The sequence below is a fragment of the Lissotriton vulgaris genome, chromosome 5 (assembly GCF_964263255.1).
Source record: "Lissotriton vulgaris chromosome 5, aLisVul1.2, whole genome shotgun sequence".
NCBI lineage: Eukaryota > Metazoa > Chordata > Amphibia > Caudata > Salamandridae > Lissotriton > Lissotriton vulgaris.
The window spans coordinates 652,591,228-652,608,233 of NC_141693.1; the positions used below are offsets into that span (position 1 = coordinate 652,591,228).

Consider the following 17,006-nt stretch of genomic DNA (forward strand, 5'->3'; position numbering starts at 1 on the left):
AGGCTGCACTAGATCTAGAATGGATTGCATTGCATTTAAACATAATCACTGATTGCATTGATATGCCTGTGAGTTTTAGCCCCTTCGCTGCTAGACCTTAAATCCCCCCCCAATGCTAAGCCTTTTTTTGGCTATTTGGGATAGTTCACGCTTAGGCCCCTGTAACTTTTTGACCACATAAGGTATCCACGCCAAATATGCACCCCTTTCTTCCAACATCATGGGGATTCTAAAGGTACCCAGGGTTTGTGGACTTCCCTGGAGGGGACCCAGATATTAGCCAAATTACAGCAACATTTTGTTTTTTGGGGGAAAAATGAGGAAAAGTGCTGCAAATGAAAGTGTCTGTTTTTTTCCCTGCGAATGGTATCAACAAAGGATTTGTAGGGATGAAATCACCATTTTCCCATCTTTTAGGGACTGACAGACTTTTGTTTAGAAAACCAACATTTTTTACACAATTTTGGCATTTTACTGGGACATAACCTATTTTTACTATTTTGTGTACTTGGTAGGTTTCCCTAGATGGCCACCGGGCCCTGGGCCAAAAACTCATCGGACCCCCCCTCACAAAACCAGGTTGTTTTGTGATAGGTCATTTTGATGTCGCCTCAATAGGTTTTGGGCCCTTGCCTGTTGCGGGTACTTGACCCACCCACGCAAGTGAGGTACCATTTTTATCAGGAGACCTGGAGGAATGCTGGGTGGTCGGAAATTTGTGGATCCATACAGATTCCAGAACTTTCTCACACAGAAATTTGGAAAAAAAGTGATTTTTTCAGCTAAATTTGAGGTTTGCAGGGGATTCTTAGTAGGAAAACGTTAGGGAGACCCACACAAGCCATACCTTTCTGGACTCCCCCTGGTGTCTAGTTTTCAGAAATGTGTAGGTTTGGAAGATTTCCCAAGATGGCTGCCGACCATGGGGCCTAAAACACAGGTGACTCCCCTTGCAAAACCAGGTTGTTTTGTGATAGGTCATTTTGATGTCTCCTCAATATGTTTTGGGCCCTTACCTATCACGGGTACTTGGGGCACCCACATGAGTGAGGTACCATTTTTATCGGGAGATCTGGGGGATCACTGAGTGGTAGGAAATTTTTGGATCTACGCAGATTCCAGAACTTTCCATCACAGAAATGTGAGGAAAATGTGTTTCTTTTTTTTAATAAAATTTGAGGTTTGCAAGGGATTCTAGGTAACAGAACCTGGTGAGAGCCAGATGAGACATCTCATCTTGAATTCCCCTAGGTGTCTAGTTTTCAGAAATGTTTAGGTTTGCTAGGTTTCCCTTGGTGCCTTTAGAGCTAGGGTGCAAAATCTACAGGTAGGCACTTTGCAAAAAAAGGGTCAGTTTTCACAGTAAAAATGTGGTGTGTCCCCGTTGTTTTGTGGGCCGTTTCCTGTCGCGAGTACTAGGCCTACCCACACAAGTGAGGTACCGTTTTTCTCTGAAGACTTTGGGGAATGCGGGGTGTGTGGAATTTTGTGGATCCACGCAGATTCCAGGACTTTTCACCACAGAAATGTGAGATAAATGTGTTTTTTTTACAAGGTTTGAGGTTTGCAAGGGATTCTGGGTAACAGAACTTGGTAAAAGCCAGACAAGCCACCCCATCCTGGATTCCCCTGGGTGTCTAGTTGTCAAAAAAGTATAGGTTTGCTAGGTTTCCTTAGGTGCAGGCAGAGCTAGGCTTCAAAATCTACAGCTAGGCACTTTATTAAAAAAGGGTCAGTTTTCACTGTGAAAATGTGGTGTGTCCACGTTGCGCTTTGAGCCTACCCACACAAGTGGGGTACCATTTTTATCAGGAGACTTTGGAAAATGTGTGATGGGTGGAAGTTTGTGGTCCCGTGCAGATTCCAGAACTTTACATCACATAAATGTGAAGAAAATGTTTTTTTTTTTTACAGAGTTGGAGGTTTGCAAAGGATTCTGGGTAACAGAACCTGGTGGGACCCAGACAAGTCACCCTTTCCTGGGTTTCCCTGTGTGTCTAGTTTTCAAAAATGTATAGGTTTGCTAGGTTTCCATAGGTGCCGGCAGAGCTAGGGTTCAAAATCTACATTTTTGCAAAAAAAAAGGTCGTTTTTCACAGGGAAAATGTGGTGAGTCTACGTTGCGTTTTGGGATGTTTCCTGTCGCGGGCACTAGGCCTACCCACACAAGTGAGGTAACATTTTTCTCAGAAGACTTTGGGAAATGCGTGATAAGTCGAATGTGTGGATCCATGCAGATCCCAGAACTTTCCATCACGGAAATGTGAGGAAATGTTGTTTTGTATTTTAACTAAGTTTGAGGTTTGCAAGGGATTCTGGGTAACAGAACTTAGTGAGAGCTACACATTCCCCCATCCTGGATTCCCCTCAGTGTCTAGCTTTCAAAAATATATAGGTTTGCTATGTTTCCCTAGGTGCCGGCTGCACTAGGATCCAAAATCCACAGGTAGGCACATTCCAAAAAAAAGTCAGTGCCTAATGGGATTTCTTCTTCCCTGGGGAGGGGGGAAATCGGGGCTTTTGCCCTGATATACCCCCTAGGGGGGCAGAAAGACTGTGGCTATTCTTTGGGGGGGTCAGGGGCATTCGGATGCCCATTCTGCTCAGCCCCCACCCCTGTGTATAAAAAAGATAGCATAATTGCTGGCGCATAGTGGGCTGTCTGCCTCCCCGGGGAGCAGATCTGGGGCTACTGCCCCCATCTTTCTCCTGGGAGGGGTAGAAAAACGGTGGCATGTTTTTTTGGGGTCAGTGAGGTATTGACATGCCCATTCTTGGCAGCCCCTTTCCCAAACTTTTGAGAAAAAAATCCCTGGTGGCTAGTGGACTTTCTGACCCCCTCCCCTGGGGGTGCAGATAAGGTGCTATTGTCCCATCTGCCTCCCGGGGGGGGCAGAAAGCGTGTAGCATTTTTTGGGGGGGCACTTACATGCCCATTCTGGGCAGATCCCACCCTTACCTATACTTTAAAAATAAATCCCTGGTGCTTTTTGGACTTTCTGCCCCTCACCCCCTCCGGTGGGGCAGATCAGGGGCTACTGCCTCCATCTGCCTCCTTGGGGGACAGAAAGTCTTTTGTTTTCTTTGGGGGGTAGGGTGGGGGCATTTGCATGCCCATTCTGGGCAGCCCTCACCCCGGTCCTATGAAAAAAAGAATCCCTGGCATCTAGGGTGCTTTCTGTCCCCCCGGGGCAGAAAGACTGGGGTTTTGTGGGAGGGAGGTGTGGAGGCATTGGCATGCCCATTTTCGGCAACCCCCACCCCTAAATGCATTTGAAGTGAAAACCTGGTGTCTTCTTGGCTATAATTTTGTGGGGTGGGGGCATTGGCATGCCCACTTTGGGCAGCCCTCACCCTTAATTTGCACTTAAAACAAAATCCCTTGTTTCTAGTGGGCTTCCCGCCCCCCCGGTGGACAGAAAGATTGTACTTTTGTGGCATGTGGGTTGAGGCATTGGCATGCCCATATTGGGCAGCCCCCACCCATAATTATAATTAATAATACTACTTCCCCCATCTGCCCCCCCAGTGGGGGCAGAAAGACTGAATATGGCCCTAAAAAATGGGGGGAGCAAAGGCCTTTGCCCAAGGTTCCACTCCCCCATCCCTGGTGCCTAGTGGGTGGGTCCCTGCTTGGGGATCGCCCTCCAGGGGTGATCCCTAAGCAGGGATCCACTAGGTATGGGGTAGCATTGGAAAGAGGAGATTCTCCCCTTCCCAACGATACCTCTCCTGACTTTCTGAGATAGCCCCCTGAGCACGTAGAAAGCGAAACTGAAATGAGCCTCTTGATTCATTTCAGTTTTGGTTTCACTGAAATTACGTCAGTGTGACGTGCGCACTGATCGTCATTTCAGGGAAACTATGCAGGCAGCCTCGGGAGCTAGGGAAGTTCTTACCCAGCTCCCAAGGCTGTTGGAAGTAAAAGGGAACCCCTCCGGTGCCCGCACCAGAGTGATTCCCTGTGCCATGTGCGAGGATGGCCGGGGGTCCTCCTATGCACATGAGCACTGGTGCGTCGGACGACCCCTGGCCGTCCAACGCACAGAAGGGTTTAACATGTGGCTATTGTTCTTATAATGGGGTGACCCCTTGACAAAGCCAATAAGCTTGCTTAAGTTTAAAATGACACCCCTCCCTATTGTGATGCTCAATTTAGTATAAGTTATGGTGTCTATAGGGGGTTCATGACTCCATAGGGGTCAAATTTAATATGAGAAAGTCATCAAACGTATTGTCATCTGCCTGATGTATGTATTTATACGTTAATGTGTAGTATTTAGTAGTGTTTGTGTGTTTGTATGTCATACATGTACTTTTCCTTTCTCAAAGAAAATACACTGACTGGACAATCATTTTTTGAGTGTTGTTGCTTGCCAACAGATGTTGTGGACCTATTACTTGCACTAATAACCCAGTTTCTTACAGTTAAGTTATGTTATGTTATGTTATATAATGTTATGGTATGTTATGTTATGTTATCTTATGTGATGTGGTTATGATATGTTATGTTGTTATGCTATGTTATGTTATGCCATGATATGTTATGTTATGTTACGTTACGCTACATTACGTTACGTTACGTTACATTACGTTACGTTACGTTACACTATGTTATATTATTGGCTTTTGTATAGCACAGAATCTGGACTTGGCAATCTAGAGCAGCAACATTCCCTAAAACTCTGACGTATCAGTCATAGATCAGAGTCTGTTTTGGTTTCTATTGGTAGTGTGAATTAGAATGTTTCTATGCTGGGGACTGATCCAGGTTTAATGAGCTGTTGGTGAATGTTCCTGGGCCCGTATTATGTAAATGCGACTTTCTGTGTGTGCATAGGCTCACCTTTTAAATGAAAAGCCCAGTGCAAACAAGGAAAATGTGCTTCATTATGTGGAATGCAATGCTCCCAGGACAGCCGCAAACTTCTGCTGCCCTGTGGGAAACTCATTCCTGTGAAAAACAGAGCAGCTGCTTTGAAGTCCCTCTGTGTTTTCACTGTGCAGGTGGAACCCGCCTGCACTTTCAAAGGGAATAGGAGACCCCCTTGCAGGCTCGTGCAGTCAGTGACTGCACCCGCATGCAAGGGTATGTCTGTGGGATCCATGGGACCCTCTTTCCGCCCACCAGGGGGCTGCTCTCAGGGGGCGCACTGACATTGCACCTCTTTTTGGGTGGCGCACTGTCAGTGCACCTCCTGACAGCTTCTTTGCCTCTGCGCCCACGTCTGTAATACGTCACGGGCACAGAGGCAACGGGATTCCCTCATTTGCATGAATCATGCCCCCATGCAAATGAGGGATCGCCCCCGTAGATAGCGCTGGTGCTTTATTGTGCCAGCGCTATCGGTATTACAGAAGGGGCCGCACAAGCGTCTGCAACCACTTCTGGAATACCAAAGTGACCCTGGGGCATCTCTTTAATATGGCCCCTAGTGTTTAAAGGATGTTACTGGAGGTTTGATGGGAGTGAGTGGTATTTGACACAGTAATAAGTAGTTGGTAACGTATTTGGGCTGTGCTGCATACGTGTCAGGAGTACTATCTTAAAGAGTTCTGTTGTATGAAAGTGCACAGTGTGCCCTGCTTGTAGTGTTTACGAAGACATAGTTTTAACAAAGAATGTCGTGTATCTGTCATGTATCGGGAAATACCTGCAAAATTTGTTGAAGAGGCACTTTAACTTCTATAGACTTGCGGCCCAATAGGCGGTGCTTGTTTTGTACCAGTGGTAGGCCCAGCTCTCGTTTCTAGCGACTGAGATTTATCAGACTTTGACCCAGAGCAAGAGAGAGAAAGACAGAAAATGGGAAAGAAGAAGGCAGAGAAAGCTAGAAAAACACTGATGAACGGGGAAAGAAGAGATGAATAAGAACCTGCAAGAGTGAGATGAAGAAACAGGATGTGCAGGGTTGTGATAGAAAGGGGCATGAGGCGTAGGGGCAGCCTTGTAATTCAACAACCTCTGCATTCGGCACGGCTGATGGAGGACCTAACAAATAAACCCCGTGCTTGTTTGTATTTTTAGAAAGTAAACACTGCCTGTAGGTGTGCAAAGGCCTTTTGGGGAGCGGTGCCCCCTGGCGCTGGAGCTTCCCAGTGTCGCCGCAACTACCGGAGTATACTTTAGCCCCTGACTTTCAGCCGGGCCTGTCAGAAACCAAAGCCTCCAAATGTTCTCTTTTGCAGACATGCACTTTCCGAATTCGGCCTTTGCTTTTCCTGGTTCTTATCGATCTAAAATCCCACAAATAACCTCAAGTACATTTGTACGAACATCTCGCCCGTCTGTCGATAATGTGCCAGGCTGCACACCGCACCGACTGATATCTGATTGATTGATGGACTGGGAGGATTGTAAATGACTGTTTCGGCAATCAACACCGCGGCGTCAAGTAGTGATCCAGGAGCAGCGGCCATGTTAGAAGACGAGCCGCAATCCGCCCTCCGGTGCTAGAAGTGAAGCTGCCCAGCATTAGTCAAAGCATGGAGACATGTAAAATGTGGATCACGGCGAGTATACTTTATAATTGCGTGGTTCTGAATGTCGCATATTTCAGCTGAGTTTTCTAATCTGGACAGACACACTTTCACACTTTGGAAAGAGGCTTCACTATAAACAGTGTGGTGATATGAGCAGGTATATACATCTAACTTTTTTTTATATGGCATAAAAATGTGGGTATTGAATGAAACCGCCTTTCTGCTCCTGACATTGCTTGGAAAAAGAAGCACTGATAAAGCCATTAGGTTTCACCTTTCCAGCCTAATAAGCTATGACAGTGTTTCAGTCCATGCTATGCAGAATGAAGAGAAATCAAAATGCTCTTTGCCCATCGACAAAAAGAAAAATGCTTTTTGCGCATGCTGTGTAGCATCAGTCACATTTTTTTTTTAAAGGCGTGATGACACAGCCGATGTTGCCGGCTGCTTATTCTGTAGGTTTGTGCATGAAGGTATGATGTACGCTCGCACACAGAGACATGCATGCGCATGCCGAAAGAATTATGGGCCCGTCATTTTTTTTAATTCTCCAATCTAAGATGGCAGACGCCACTTAGATTGCTAAATTAGATACAGAATAGTGACAGCCACCACAATAATGAAAGAAATTATTGTAAATACGTGTTCCATAAATAAACTTTCCTTCTGTCTTCTGAACATAGATCGACTACAGGATCATCTAATCAGGGTTTATATTTAGGAAGCCTAGATGGTGCCAGCATAGTATAGATTTCAGTAGAAATCTTGGAAAAAGGAGGATAATAGTGTTTAGAATAAAGCTTTAAATCTCAGGAAAGCTCAGGAAGAGTCTAGAAGGAATCTGATTAATGATGGAAACACCAATTAAAGTAACAAGAGCTTCAAAAATATCCTTACCTTCTCTTGCATCTCCAGGAACCAACCAAATTGGTAACCAAGAAGAGCATCCGCACCCTCCTTTTAGTTTCCCATCTCATCCAACAGGGACTGCAGACCACAACCTGGTATGTGAGAAACAGATCTCCAAGTTCGCTGCCAGGTTCCTCCCTGGAGGCCTCACCGTCGATAGTCTAATACAAACAATGGGCTTTTCACTAGCTAATGAGAAGCATGACAACGCACCTGCTGGAGAAAAGAAATAGCATACTGGGAAGTCTAAACACGTTTCAATTGAGGTCTGTAGTCAGGCTAAGCTAACTCAGTAGTCAAAATGAACTTTGAAAACATGATTAAACATACACACGTATAATTTTAAGAATGAATGCAAACCGTGAATAAAAAAAGTGATTACATGGTTCAATTAAACATTTATACACCTGTATGTGCATCCCTAATCTCTACCATGATAACATTCCATTAATATATCAAAATGCATCACACACCTTAAGGGAATCAAGTTACACAGTGAAAATAAAGTGGTATAGAGCGGCAGACCCTGATACAGAGGTCTGGCCCAGGACCAGGGTTTAATTCCCGCCTTGGCGGGTCTTGGGCTCAATTTCCTCAGACCTGATAATTCTCACCTCGGTGCCTATTCTAATCATGGGTCCCACTCTGCAACTCTGGGCAATAGCTTGCTTAATCTCCACAACGGCCCCAACAGAGCTGGGATGACTGGCTTCACCTTGGGGGTGCCCAGGAGTGGACATTTCGAAGGGAAAAGCCAGGAAGGGTTCCACAGCGGTATGCGTACAGCGCCAGGAAACCCCGGTTGGGGTATAAGTGCGCTTTACAAGTACAAATTCACGAATTCCTATATGAATATATAATTGCACAATTGTGACGTATAAGGGGTGGAGCCCATCCCCCCTGCCCGGCCGACACGCCGGGACTGCTACCACCCTCCCGTATCACCAACAAAGCTCCCGCACTTGCAGGAACGGACAGAACATGACAGCCGCGCTACCACCGTACTCTCCCCTCCCCCCCCCCTCTTTTCCCCCCAGCCTCGCCCCCCCCGCCACAATCTTCACTACCTGATACACCGCACGCCGCATGATTCCAAGTTCGATATCCCTACCCTATTACGCTTTTATTGAAATTGCTCGCTCAACAAGATCCGACACCAGAGATAGCATGATCACGCAATGTTTGGACGTCAGCTTTATTAGCGAACTGTTGCAACACACTTTGCGATCCGCCCCGTGATTTATGTATGAACTTCTTTAACTGTTGGCTCTTCATATACCAAGACTCTGTATGATATATGCTTGTAATTCTTTTTTTCAACAATTGCACTGAATAAAAGATATTTAAAAAAAAAAAAATTAAATAAGGGGTGGAGCCCATATTATGCTGCTCCTGGTTCCCTAGTACAATGTGAGCGATATTAGAGAGCAACAGCACCAGGCTAGTGGGGAGGGTTGGAGGAAAAGAGCATGCATTCAATGCCTGTTTTTCTCGCCATCGCCTGCCTAGGTTAGCGGCTTGAGACAAGATAAAAGAGCATCACTCTGACCACTCACTCGCAGCACAAAAGACTTCCCATATAGACCAAACTGCAATTCATCACTTTAACGACCAGGGCTTTGAGTGGGCCGTGTTTCACCAGTGCTGAGCACCAGCTGTTTTTAGGTCTCGACTTAAAGCATTGCTTTAGCAATGCTTGTTTGTCGAGATTTCTAGTAAGCGGTCCGAAAAGTCTGCCAACGGCGGATTAGCCACAGTTCATGTGAGACAGGCGCGTGCACAAACCAGCTACGTCACAAACCACCATTTGTCTGTGCCTCGCATCAGACTGCAAAGGCTGCCGCTCCCCCACCCCCTCCACAGCAATGCTGAGAGCTTGTATTTCCCGTGCTTTCCCCTCTGCCTCCATCCGATCACTTTCTAATATGTTCTCTTATGTCATGAGTAGATAAATATCGTTTTTTATATACCAGTTCACTTTCTCTGGCCGCACTTAGCATTGATGTTCGTGGTCAGTTACTGGGTCATACACTTATATTTCTTAAGGGTTCCGGCATCATGCAAGTACGGTTTCGATTTAACTATTTCCATTGATCATGCAGACCCCTTCGTTTCCATTTTCACTTTCGCTACACATCCAGATTTATATTTCACTCTGTAACATTACGTCAGCATTCTTCCCGCATTCCTCTTCCGATCATTTATTTTCATTCCCTTTTTACCGACACACATGCCATTGTGGACGTGAGTGGGATAAAGTTTTTGCCATATTGACGTATAACTGTCCATTGTCTATCGTGAGAGGACGTCTTTCTTCGCTATCAGTTTTGCCTTACTTGGTTTTACCTTACTGAGTTCCGCACACAGCACTTCGGGTGCGTTTGGGTCCATTGTCGCGGTCTAGTGGTTGCGACCTGGGTGGTTACTTCACCTCTGGGTTTTGGTATCATTCAACTTCCGGAATGATTCTACAACCGCCAAGACATGGGGTCCACGCCTGAATAATGTAAGATGATATCGCACATCCCGAATGACCGTACACTAACGAATAGAGTTAAATACACATCGTGTTAGTCCAGTGGCGCTGGGGTTTCAGGTATTTTCTCATCTTTATACTTTATTTACTTTAGAACTCGATTGACACTCACCCGTGTCAGTGAGGACAGTTATTGGATTCTTTGGTCTCACACTTGAGTGTATTTGACTTGCACACTTTACCACACAGGGTTATATTATGTCTTGACACTGGTATTTCTGCGAGTATATTGATGGGCTTTTTTGCTTATTTTTTGCGCAGATTGCCCTTGGTTTGGAATTATCCGTTCCTCGTGACACCATATTGGCGCGTGGGCTTCACAGTATATACTGAAGGTGAGGCTGGTGTTTATAAAGGTGTAAGAGTTTTAGCTGCGTGATACCCCGTCACCCCTAAGGATGAGACTAACATTCTTATTTCTTCGTTTTAATACAGCAACTATTATCCTTTCCCTGATACTTTATCGATGTGGATGCTGATTATAGTTTTCACCACTATCATTCGCAATATATGTATACTTGGCCCCATTACCCAAAACCCCTGTGTTCCTCTTTTCCCTGTCACCTTTCACTCCGTTGCCACCCTATTCATACCACGTTCAACATGTGATTACGCAAGGCTTTGCCTGATATTACGTTTGTCTTTTTACTTCCCATTACTCCCTATTAGAGTCCACATTACACATCCACACTCAGGTATGCCTCGCGCCAAGTCACTTTGAGTTACATAACACTGTATCCATCCTCACCTTATGTTTAACCCACCATTCCTCTTCTTTTCAGTTCGGGACACATTGCCTGTGTTTTTATTCTTGACTACTACCTCCGTATTCTTTGAACCCGACCGGGTTGGAATTACACCGGTGCAGAGGTGAGTCTCCGAATTTTAGCTCTTTTACTGTAAATTAACTCCTTATTCAGGACCTGCGGAGTTCAATTTTGTCTTCCACTAGCTTTTTAGACCTTCTGTTTTCTAAAACACCCCCCGTCACCCCCCACTTTTTTTTTGTTGTTGACGCCTTTGCTTTGGCATCCGGAACTGGAACGGCATTGTTCTGGATTTGTTTTTTTTCTTCTTTTTAATCCCAAAGCAAGCATGGCTGTGACATTCTCAGCTGCTGTTTGTAACGGAGCTCATTTTGCATTTTGTTTGCCGACTACTGCATGAATGTCAAACCATCACTTTAATGGAAGTAGTTTAGACATTTTACATCCTGTACTTTATAAGAATTTTCTTCTCAGTGGCATGGGAAGGGCCCCCTTCTACAACTGCATTGCCAGCAATAGAAGTCCATCCGTTACCGGCTCCTTCCAAAAACACTAGGAATTTGCTCGTTCCCTCCCACCTTTCCTTTGATGCCAGAGGGCTTTGGAATTCAGATTATGGCCAGTGCATGTGCCTCACCATTTGCTCCCCCGCCCCCCCTATCAGACTTAAAAGAAATGCACTCCCCGCTATCTTGTTCTTTTAGCCCTACACTCGCTGAAGGTCACCAGTGGGCCTTTTGCCCCTCACTAAAAGCTCCTCTCCTCACGTCTCTTTCTCACTCTCGCACCCACGCTCTTTCTGTTACTCATTGCTTTCTTTATCTCCATTCCTCCCCTGTAGTTCTCTCATTCTCGCTCTCTCCCTCACTCTCCCCGTAACATCTCTTTCGCTAACCTACTTTCCCTTTCAATGCTGAATATTGAAAAATATAAGCAGTCGCCAGGTGTTTTTAACTCAATTTTTTTCACTTTCTACATGTGCACCACTCGTGTTATTTTTTTTCTCCTCCTACCCCCTCTCTCCACGTCTCTTTCTCACTCTCGCACCCATGCTCTTTCTGTTACTCCTTACTCTCCTTCCACCCTCCAACTCCACCCTCCAACTCAACCCTCCAACCCCACCCTCCAACTCCACCCTCCAACTTCACCCTCCAACCTCCAACTCCACCCTCCAACTCCACCCTCCAACTCCACCCTCCAACTCCACCCTCCAACTCCAACTCCACCTTCCACATCCACCCTCCAACTCCACCCTCCAACTCCACCCTCTACATCCACTTTCCAACTCCACATCCACCCTCCAACTCCACCCTCCAACTTCAACCTCCAACTCCACCCCCCAACCTCCAACTCCACCCTCCAACTTCAACCTCCAACTCCACCCTCCAACTCCACCCTCCAACCTCCAACTCCACCCTCCAACTCCACCCTCCAACTCCACCCTCCAACTCCACCCACAAACTCCACCCTCCAACTGCACCTTCCAACTGCACCCTCCAACTCCAACTCCACCCTCCACCCTCCAACTCCACCCTCCAACTCCAACTCTACCCTGTAATGTAATGTAAAACATTTTTTCTATAGCACATTCTGTCACTCCAAGGAGCATCTTGGCGCTTAATACCAGCCCAGAATGGAAAGGGTGGTTAGCTGGAGCAATTCCCAGGAACCTATATCCTTTACACTAAGGCTCTACAGGCAGCATCAGTGAGCGTTAAGACCCAGGTCTTCAGGGCTTTCCTGAAAAGGGATTCTGATGCAATTTGCAGGAGCGAAGGAGGCAATTTATTCCATGCTCTGGAACCCAGCACAGCAACGGATTTTGCACCTTTGGTGGCCAGTCTGAATTTTGGAACAACTAACAAATTCTGGTTAGAGGATCTCAGATTCCGAATGGGGAGGTGGCGTTTGAAATTCTTTCAGAGATACCTGGGTCCTTGTGAGTGATAAGCTCTAAAAGTAATAATCAAGATTTTAAATAAGATGCATTTATGGATGGGAAGCCAGTGAAGGGCGTGTAGTGCAGCTGAAGCGGATGATTTCCTGGGCCAACCAAGGACCAGGCGAGCGGTGGCATGCTGGACCGTCTGCAGCCTGTGGAGCACGGACTTATTGGCTCCCGCATACAGGCTGTAGCAGTAGTCCAGTCTTGATGTGATAAGTGCCACCGCTACCGCTTTCCTAGTTGATAGTGGGAGGAAGTCGAAGAATTTCCTGAGCATTCTGATGATATAGAAGCATGTGCTGACCACCCCAGTGGCTTGTTGCTTGAAGGACAATGCGTCATCAAACTTGACACCCAGGTTGCGGGCAGAAGAGATGGTATTTGGGGGAGCTTCAGCATCTTCAGGCCACCACTGCTTAGGGGAGAACAGATTTTGGGGACCAAGCGGTAAAATTTCTGTTTTCCCAGTATTGCATTTGAGATGGTTGCTCTTCATCCATTCAAATGTGGCAGTCAGGCATTTTTTAAGGTTTTCTTCAGCTCCTGGCAGCTCTCTGTCGAGTACCAGGATAAGCTGCATATCGTCAGCGTAGGATATAGTACTGATCTGATAAGAAGAAATAAGCTCGATCAGGGGTACCATATAAAGATTGAAAAGTACAGGGCTCAAGCTGGAGCCCTGAGGTACCCCTGTGCTGATGGATTTTTTTTCGGAGTTGAATTCGCCCTACACCGTGACTTGCCGTCTTAGGCTAAGGACGTTTTTAAACCAGTCCAGCACTACACCGCCTATCCCTGAGCTGAGTAAACGGTCAAGATGGTGTGTGAGACCGTATCGAAGGCCACCGATAGATCGAGTAATAGCAAGACGGCCTTCTTCCCTTGGTCCATAGCGGTACGCAGGGACTCGGCAGAGAACAGGAGGGCAGTTTCGGTCGATTGCTTGGACCTGAAGCCAGATTGATTAGTATGCAGGATGTTATTGTCTTCCAAGAATGTTGTAAGTTGTTTATTGACAAAAGATTTGGTCAATTTGAACAACACAGGCAGCAGTGAGATAGGACGTAAGTTGGAGAGAATCGTGGGGTCAGATAGAGGTTTTTTCTAGAGAGGTTTGACAGCGGCTAATTTCCAGTCAGGTGGGATCTCTTTAGTCGCAAGTGATGAGTTAATAATAATATTAACAATAGGATTTACCTCATTGACCAAGGCTCTTAAAAACATGGGAGGACAAGGATCGAACGGTGATCCTGATTTGCTAGACAAAATGGTCTGATGTGATTCCTCTAAAGAAATGGGTAAAAAAACGTTGAGATGGAGAGTGTTAGGGTCATTCTCTCTATTTGATTCCATCCTTTCGTTGTCGAGGGAGGTCAAGATTGGTGGAGGGAAGTCCTTGACAATATCTTGAATTTTATTTCCAAAATAATCAGAGATGGAGTTGCAGTGGGGTAGAGAGGGGGGGATTTCCTGTGCAAGTGCTCTTGGATTAGTAAAGCTATTGACAATCCTGAATATTTATTTTTGTCCGTTTCCAGAGGAGGCAATAGCCTCTAGGAAGTGAGCTTTTTTTGCAAATTTAATTGAGGCATGATACTGCCTACGGGCTGCTTTATAGATCCTGCAGGTGTCTTCCTCATAATTTCTGCGCCATCTGCGTTCTAATGATCTTACTAATTCAGATTTCAGGGTGGAGGAGAACCAAGGGGCGCTCCTTTTCTTTTTGATGCCACCTGAAATTTTCATATTCATCAGGTCTGACTGCTTACTTAAAGCTGTGATCCATTCACAGAAATACTGATTGTCTGTCGTGGTATGGCCGGATAATATGGGTTTGTTCTCTGTCACATTCTTTAGAAGATCTGGTTGGGCAAGTACTTTTTTCCAATCGGGTTTGTTACCTCCCACAGTTCTTTTATTTGTTTTTCCTTGGACATTATAATTTGGATTTGATGTCAGGTCGAAAGGAATGAATTTGTGGTCTGACCAGGTTTGGACCAAGGGGGATTTAATAGTCAGAATATTGGAGTTTGAACAAATACAATACAATATGTGGCCTGCTCTATCCAACTCCAACTCCACATCCACCCTCCAACTCCAACTCCACCCTCCAACTCCACATCCACCCTCCAACTTCACCCTATAACTCCAACTTCAACTCCACCCTCCAACTCCACATCCACCCTCCAACTCCAGCTCCAACTCCACCCTCCAACTCCACCCTCCAACTCCACCCTCCATCACTTGGGAACACCACCACATCACTCAGGGACACCACCACATCACTCGGGGCACCACCACATCACTCAGGGACACCACTCAGGGGCACCACCACGTTACTCGGGGGCACCACCACGTCACTCGGGGACACCACCACGTCACTCGGGGACACCACCACATCACTCGGGGACACCACCACATCACTCTGGGGCACCGCCACACCACTCAGGGGCACCACCACACCACTCGGGGACACCACCACAACACTCGGGGACACCACCACATCGCTCGGGAACACCACCACATCACTCGGGGACACCACCACATCACTCGGGGACACCACCACATCACTCTGGGACACCACCACATCACTCAGCCCAACCACATCATCACTCAGCACCACAACAGCATTGTCCTTGCTTGCTATCAACAAGCATTGCCATAGCCAATGGGGCCCGTATTAGGAAAGTGTAAGCTATTGGCTTTGTGAATAACGATGCTATTAATTTATATATTTTCAAAGCCAACACATATTAAAGAAATTGTCCTTTACAATACCAATAGCTCACACTTTCCTAATGCGAGACCTATTGCTTTGCAAATGCTTGCTTAAAGGCAGCCTCAAAACTGGTCTCTATCGGGTTCGGTTTTGTGCCCTGGCACAGGCGTCGTTTTTTTCTGGACTGCAGTGAGAGCAGGCACAACAATGTGCGCGTGCTCACACTGCTCACTTCTCACAAGTGAAGATGTTACGGGAAAGAGAAACATTTTATCTCTGGATTTAGCTTCTTTTTTCAAACTCAGGAGCAGCAACATTGTCGTGGTGTCACCATGGCTTTCAGTGGAAGGTTTTTCAATATTATATACAAGCCATAGTTGCTGCCTATTCATCTTATGCAGCTAACAACCACTAACAAAGACAATAGTCCTGACTTGTTGCAGGTATGGTTACTTGTTGTATCATATATCTAGATGTAACGACAGAAACAGCAAAATACAAGTTGAGCAATGGCACACTGTGCTAAGCTGAGCACAGATTTGTAGCTTAGGTGTTTTAAGGTACGCCTTTAATTACATTGGCCACGCCCCTTTAAGAGACCCCCAGTTTTTTCATCCCACTTACAGGCCTGCTTACAGCCAAACACTTCCAGGTGGTAAAGCACGCTACTCCTCCCCAAATATGCTTTGACGTCTATATGGCGCGCTATATATCTGCAAGTTTAATACAAGCATCTTCAGAGGTCAAGATTGCCACGTCGGCAAGTCCTGGCCAGCTCCAGCTCACACTGCACTCTCATAAAAGACCTTCATATGAGGATTTAGAGAGCAGCGCGTTGCCTCTGAGGGAAACTTGTTTCCTTAAGCTCACTGGAACGTTCCCCTCGATGTTCAAGTTCCCACGCGGCGTTCTGCTGCATTAAATATACATAACCAGGGCATTGAGACCGACTGTTTGTGCAACCACTAAGTACATAGGAACTGCATTAGACGCATTCCGCTCAAACTATAACTCGCCTGCTCCCCAGGGGCTACTTCTCCTTGTTTGTGCTTACTCAAGGTGTTTTATTCTTGAGAGGTGGTTATGGGATATGGCAACAGCATTTACTTTATGCTGATGGTACGAGATAGCAACGCGCACTCGGAGGGACAGCCGCGCAGCGTTATGAATATAAATGTAGGTTAAAGCGCGGGGGAGCCCCCCAGCAGTTATGAGGCCTGTTCGCCGCGCAGTGCAAACCGTCTTAAGGCAATGGAAGTCTTTATCTCCGGCTCAGAGTGAGGGGGGCTTCAAGGAAAGGAATTACCCACCTGCATCGAACCAAATTCGGTGATTGTCAAGATGGCGAGGCTGCAAATGTGATTGAATGTCACCGAAGGAGTAAAATTGCCTTCATGCGGCTTGTAATTGTAATCTTTTTGTGTGCTAATTTTTGCGATTTTTTGTTCTCTCTCAGTTGGCAACGATTAGAATTACAATTACGGAAACCGAGCGGATGTTAGACTTGTTTGAATGCAACCTTTGTGTCTTGTTAGGAGTGACGTGGCATCTGATGTGTTTGTATCTAACTATATATATGTTTTATTTCTATGTCAGCCTGTTCGAGTTTTGCAACTCTAATCCTAGGACAGTAGCCATTTCCCTCGG

At 46.1% G+C, this 17,006-nt stretch overlaps 1 long non-coding RNA gene across 1 annotated transcript in view; it reads right to left on the bottom strand.

Moving 5' to 3' along the window:
- LOC147711362 (uncharacterized) overlaps nucleotides 1-7,472 on the bottom strand; it is a 35,125-nt gene extending 27,653 nt beyond the window's left edge. Inside the window, exon 1 of the long non-coding RNA XR_015295694.1 lies at nucleotides 7,381-7,472. This is a non-coding gene — a long non-coding RNA (uncharacterized LOC147711362). The remainder of the gene's footprint in view (nucleotides 1-7,380) is intronic.
- Between the last annotated feature and the right edge of the window lie 9,534 nt (nucleotides 7,473-17,006).